The 6,546-nt window shown below is 45.7% G+C and overlaps 1 long non-coding RNA gene across 5 annotated transcripts; it reads right to left on the minus strand.

Annotated features, from left to right (window-relative positions):
- Positions 1–499: 499 nt before the first annotated feature.
- LOC147979924 (uncharacterized) lies at positions 500–2,370 on the minus strand. Of its 5 annotated transcripts, none has more exons than XR_015619052.1 (4): positions 1,651–2,368; positions 1,514–1,555; positions 1,351–1,428; positions 500–891 (listed from the first exon to the last, which is right to left on the minus strand). It is a non-coding gene; the product is annotated as an uncharacterized LOC147979924 (long non-coding RNA). The 5 variants fall into 5 exon arrangements; XR_015619051.1 differs by having other exon boundaries at positions 1,736–2,364; XR_015619053.1 differs by having other exon boundaries at positions 1,351–1,864; positions 1,936–2,370.
- Positions 2,371–6,546: the final 4,176 nt, after the last annotated feature.

Below are 6,546 nucleotides of genomic sequence, written 5' to 3' on the forward strand. Positions count from 1 at the left end.
GAGCGCCTGTCATCGTCACCACCTGGACTCACTCCACCACGAAGTCCAACATGTCCTATGCATTCGTAGTGTATTAACTGTTGATGGAATGGTGGCATTGAAGTGCACAGATGAATGGTGAAGGGGCCTTCGGTACATGTTCGTTTCTATTCAAACGAGGGTGTAAAAAACTGTGCTCATCAGTTACAATGCCCTGTCACGGGTGATGCACCAAAAGCACGTGAAGATCACTGGAGACTGAACATGTCACGTGGCTCTGTGCACAGCTGAGCTACAGACTTTCATACAAGAAGTCAAGGCTACGTTTACCACAGCGCCAGGAGACTGCCGCAACACCGGCCCAAGAAAAATGGATGTCCTGTTGGTTTTGTTTTGCATTTGAGGAGTAATTAGTGACATGTTGTTTAATTTCTTTTTCAATCATTCATTTTGAATGCGAAAGCATTTGATTCTCAACACCTAACCTGGTTCTGGGTTTACTAAATTTAACAAGACACACTTATTCCACGATCCATCTCAAATCAGAAATTCAAATGTACATTCCTGGTCCTGGAGGAGATCATGCCAGAAATATCACAACTCGAAGGAGCAGCAACAACAACCTAAAACATAGTACTACTAGTAGTACTTGTGAACACTGATATGCAAGTGTGAACCCTCTTGGGTAATCTACTCGTATCACAGAGCCTCAATCCAGTACACGTCCCAGGCAGCGTCGGCATTGCTGTGGTCGATGACGTCGGCGCCGCGGGGCCATTGTTCTACAAGTAATGGGATGCCGAAGCAGCGCAGGACACAGTGGAGGCGGATTGGGTGCAGTCCGCAGTGAGGACATGTAGCAAGGTGGCAGAATGAGCAGCGGCCACGCCGAAATCCAAACTCACGGCCCATCTGTTTGACAACAAAATTACGTGCAAGATTGGAAAAGAGAAAGCAAACTAAACAATACAAACAAAATTATGTGGAAAGATTGGAAAATTGAAAGGCATGATAATTTGTTGTGCAGTTGACGTGCATTCTCTATCTCAATAATAGTGCATTTGTAAACAAAAGGCCAAGAGGGAACAAATTGTTTACTTTTGATAAGTTTTGACACTTCCTTCTCAGTTTTAAAATCCATGTCAGACTCCCTGGAAAAAATGCATCTCTAGCTTTTCAAATCCCAGCACTTGAACGGGCTGAGGACAAGAGGAGTGGGCCAAATGGCACCTTACGGGCAAGATCTCCCTCAACCACACTGGCCTCCCCGCATCACTTACACCACGGCAGAGAGGAGATAGGATCGTGGCTTGGCACAGTATCAAGCTACAGAAAATTATGAAAAACTTGAATCCCAATTGCATATGATACCTCACAGAGTATAGGTCCAGGAACCTTTTCAATTCAGTTTCTCTCAAACCACCACCACCAACAACGTAGTCACCATCTCTGCGACTCGAGAGAGAACACCAAGTAAGGGGAAGTGATCATGGTCACTAAGGAATAATAGCATACAGTGCAAATAGACATTAACTCTGCATGAAGAGTTGATGGCTCGCCACAGCCCGTACTGATCCTGAATATTATAGTACATGTACTGTATTAGTCTAGGCTGAATAAACCATGCTTGTTTGTAAAGAAAAAATATCTCAACTCAAGACTGCATGGTACCATATCCTGTGCCATTCTCAAGCAAGAAGCTTATATGATAGTCATCCTTCAATTCACGTTTGAACACTCTTCCAAATGCACTTACCTATATTGAGAGCTATCAAACATGTAAGAGTGGTCATGTGCACACCGTGGAAAGAGAAAGCCGCTTCATGATGATCGCAAGCTTCTGTTTCTTCAGTGTCGCAGGGATAAAAGTTGCTTGGCGAGAGGTCTGCTAACAAAATTTAGCTGTCCGCAAAACATTGATTATGAACTCAAAACCAAGTTAATCGCAGCATGTACCTCCATGGTGCAGATTGCAAATTCAGCCAGGTTTATTCCGATTCAAATTCGAGGCAGAGCTTGCAATCACCGCCCGATCCGATGGACCATTCCCGTGCCGCGGCCAGATCCGAAGTGGATGACACACCCCGCACCCCTCACCCTGCACGAGGCACCGGGGGGCGGCGGTTGATGACTATATCATCGGTGTCCCGTCAACCCGGATCTCGTTGGTATTTGTGCAGATGGAGGTAGCCCGTTGGGAAGCACCGCGATGGAGGTGGGAGAGGGTTTGGGAGGCGCGGCCAGATGCGAAAGGGGGAGGTGGCTCGCCATGGAGATGGAGGGGAAGGGGAGAGGATTGGGCGGTGGGATCTAGATCGGGACGGAGGAGAGAGAACAGAATGGATGAGGAGAGAGAGAAACGAGTGGAAATAGCCCAACCCACACCATGAGCATAGCACGGCTGGAAAAAAAATACCACTAAAAAAAGTCTGAAACATTCGTCACGTACTCAGAACCGTTCATGGGCCAGGAACCTTTGCTCGTGGGCCGAGGACTGCACGACGCCAGCATTGACAGCCCTACTAGTGAGCCTACCGGGCTAACAAGGGGGGACCGTGGACCACTTTGCTCTATATATGGAAATAAGAAAGAGTCACCTAAAATACAAGAAATCTAAAGAGGGAAACTAGCTGGACCATATCCCAATGCAAACATGTGGCCCTTATTACAACCTCCACAAAGAAACACCATATGTTTGCTTTTCCCTATATATAGAGAGAGAATGTTCCATTTTCGTTGCCTTTCAGATGTTTTACGCCACAGACATATGTGTTTGCAGGGCGAAGAAACCCCATGCACTATACTCTACTTGATCAAAGGCCAGAAGGTGGACGTGGGAAAGGGGATGATAATGAACCCCATGCAACCCACGTTCCACAACCAGCCGATCCCCGCTGGACACTTCAGGGTTAGCTTGTCTAGTGTGAAATCGGGGCATGAGCATTTGCCTCCTCCGGTATATCCCGTGGGAGAGGACGACAAGACCCCTTCACGGATTGGAAACTGCAAGGGTTGGGTGCTTCTATGGCCGAAGAATCTTATTCGTCTGGAGCCGGCTGAGAGCACACCAATAACCACACATCAACAAGCATGTGCGGAGACCACCACCCCGCCTACGCAATTACCAGCTCCTGTAGTGCCGAGTGAGAGCAGCGGACGACGTGATGAAGGGGTGCAATAGTACTAGCTGATGTAATCAGTCCTGTAGAACAGAGAATGGATGATGAGACGGAGGTCGACCCTATGGGTTTCCTCAATACAAACGCGTATGACTGTGACATAGATATGATGAGTCAACCATATGACGAATCGGGCTATCAGCATGCTAATGAGGATATGGATGATATGCCCGGGCAGGAAGGTCGTTGGAAGGATTGCAAAAAGTCTCTCTTCATGAATTCCTCACAGGACACGCCTGAAGATGTCGCCTCAACACAGGCTCAACTAGCCGGGGGTCGTACAGTGCTTAGCCCGGGAACCCTGGGGCAGGGGTTAAGGAAGGGTCTGGAAGGTGTGCCCAAGAAAAAGGAGAGGAAGAGATCGGGGAATATAACTGCCTCCAAACAAGCCAGAGCACAAAGCAGCCAGGCGATACATTCTGAAGAGCGTGTACCCGTGAAAGGTGCGGCCATGTTCCATCTCACGGGCGAGCCGATGCTACCACCGAAACCGCTGGAGGCACTATCAGGGGATCTCAGGAGACTGCACGACCATGTGCCGTCGACTGAGAAAAGCCTACTAGCCTCAAAGGATCCAGGATATCCGACATACGCGGCTCGTGTGCCTGAGAGGAAGTGCTACGTCGAGACACGGCCCGCGAAGGTGTTCTTCCTGCGGTTTGACCATATCTTTGAGATGTTTCTAACAAGGCGGATCGATTTCACAATCCTCCGCCTTTTTGCGCTACATATGAGCTCCGTCATGAAGAGTGAAGAAGTCTTGCAAATCTGTGTGGCGGATCCGTACTACATGCACGAGTCTTTCTTGAGTCTCGGCGACTTTGAGCGTGACACTGCTAGGGAGTACCTCCAAAACTTCACGGTACAGAATAAGGACCGGGAAATTGTCCTCATGCCTTATCATCCAAAGTAAGTCAGTTCCAGACAACCCTTTCGTACATTTCAGTCATTCCTTCTCTCTCATATGGGGAATAATTTGAGGTGTCTTTTCCCCGCAGCAACGGGCGCGCCGTCCTTATCGTTCTTTACCCGCAAGTCTCCCACGCCGTGTATTTTGACCCTTCCAGAGACTACGAGAAAAAAGACTACACCCACATAATGAATATTCTAGATGATGCTCTCCAAGGCTTCAGCATTAGAGGTGGCCACATGTAGATCAGGAAACAAAGGAACAAGAAGATGGGTTTCACGCATAAAACTAACTTCTCCTGCATCCATGTCCCAAAACCAAGCAAGAAGGATGGATTCTACATCGTCCATCTCATGATTCAGTTCAACACAGATCACCAAAAGCTTCGCATGAGAAGCAGAAAGGATGATCATATCCACAAGTGGCTAGAATCTCATGGAGAAGCGGATTATAAACTTAGAGATGACTTCTTTCCCATCCAAAGCGACATTGCGACGATCATCATGAAAGAAGTCGTCGATGAGAAGGGGATGTTCCACCACGGCCCTATATCGCGAGCTGATGTCCGAACTCGCATAGGCATGCAACGTCTAGACCTCACGCCATTCAAGAAGCTAGGGTCCATCCTCGATGATATGGAAGGATGGAACTTCTAGTGATTTATGATGCCGATGATGATGATATGTGTCGGTTGAACTTGTATACTTTTTGTAGGGATGAAACTTTGTGATGTCCATGGTCCCTGCCGAACTTGCGTAACACTACTTTGTTAGTTTGCGTACGATGACCTGCGTACCTCTAGTTAATTAATTTGCATACTGTATGTTGCATCTACTTGCTAACCCTTTCTTTTTCGGTGTTGCTCTAGTATATTTTGTTGCATATATATGATTGTACATCCTCTTCATGAACATGCATCTCTAACAGGTACCTAGTTTCTTGATGGCGAGATGGAAGTGTTATGTCGTGTACAAAGGGAAGGTTCCGGGGGTGTACAACGAGTGGCATGAGTGTCAGGCGCAAGTGAATGGGTTCTCGGGCGCCAGCCATAAAGGCTTCAAAAGTAGACAAGAAGGAGAAGCTAGTTACTTGAGGTTCACGCTAGCGCGAGAGAGGACTCATAACCGCCACCTCATGTACTGCATAGTTCCGCTCTCACTCATAGTGATAGCTCTTCTCGCGTATACCTTTGTTTAGATGGATGATGTTGTAGTTGCAAGTATTCGAGATTTGCATGTATCGCTATTTTCGAGATGATGACAAGATACCACTTTGTGTTGGATGATGATTATGATGAGACTATTTGTATGTATATGCTATGATTACATTTGTGGTCTCGCAGGCATTTGTATGTGTATCATGATGACATTTGTATGTGCTAAAGATTCTTCTATAAAGCCTATTCAAATACAAAACAAATATGCCGAAAAAACAAAAAACTACTAAAATTAGTAGTAGCGAGTGGAGAAAAGTTAGCAGCAGCGCGGTAGTAGCAGTAGCGCGCACAGGAGAAGCACGCTATAGCTATTAGCAGTAGTGAGCTTCGATTAAGCCCGCTGCTGCTACACTTGTGTAGCAGTAGCGCTGGTGAGCACGCACTACTGCTACGTGTTAGCTGTAGCGCCTTATTAGTAGCGCCGGTCCCCGCGCTACTGATACACCTAAAACCCGCGCTGCTGCTAGCCTTTTCCCTAATAGTGATAGGCATACTTGAGGCCGATCATCTAGATTTGCATTACTTACAGACAATGAGCTTCATAAATGTTGACACCTGATGCTGCAAGTTACAACTTCTTTCAACCTAAAATAGATTAATGCACAGTAAAAAATAAATTGAAAAAAATCGCAATCATGATTTAAGATTACAGGTTCACTTTATATTCACAAAAAGTAAGGGAGAGCTGACAACATAAGTTTGGGAAAAAGACCATCCAGTACAGAACAAAGCAACAAGGAACCAGGACAGAAATGGGCGCAAGGAAAATACCAACAATGACAAGCTAATATGAATCATAACCTTGCAAGTTCTACATAATCATGAATATGCAATGAAAATGGATGCAAAACTTCAGTGTAGTAGGAACTATGCAAAAGCAGTACCAAAACAAATTTTATTCAACTGATATTGCATATACGTACTTTAAAGGAGAAATAGAAATCAACTTGACCAATAAAGGTCAGAACATGTGACAAATATGAAATAACAGGTCCATGCTACTCCAGATTATGTATGCTTACAAGCAAGAGATAGGTTCATGTGTTCAGAATCGATCCAATTGAGGACATGGATAGGACATGTTTAGCCTGTTTGTACAATATGGTTCATCTTTAAGTTTCATAAATGGTCATCCAAAGATTACGCATATATGGAAGGCCGCACCTGAAATTGATATCCTGATATAGAGACTTAACTGAGATCAGAGCAGAAAAATTGAGAATTTCTTTGGTTCACCTGACTTGCTTCTTCAACTTAGCCAT

Source organism: Triticum urartu, chromosome 3A (assembly GCF_056163025.1).
Source record: "Triticum urartu cultivar PI428250 chromosome 3A, HENAU_Tu73, whole genome shotgun sequence".
NCBI lineage: Eukaryota > Viridiplantae > Streptophyta > Magnoliopsida > Poales > Poaceae > Triticum > Triticum urartu.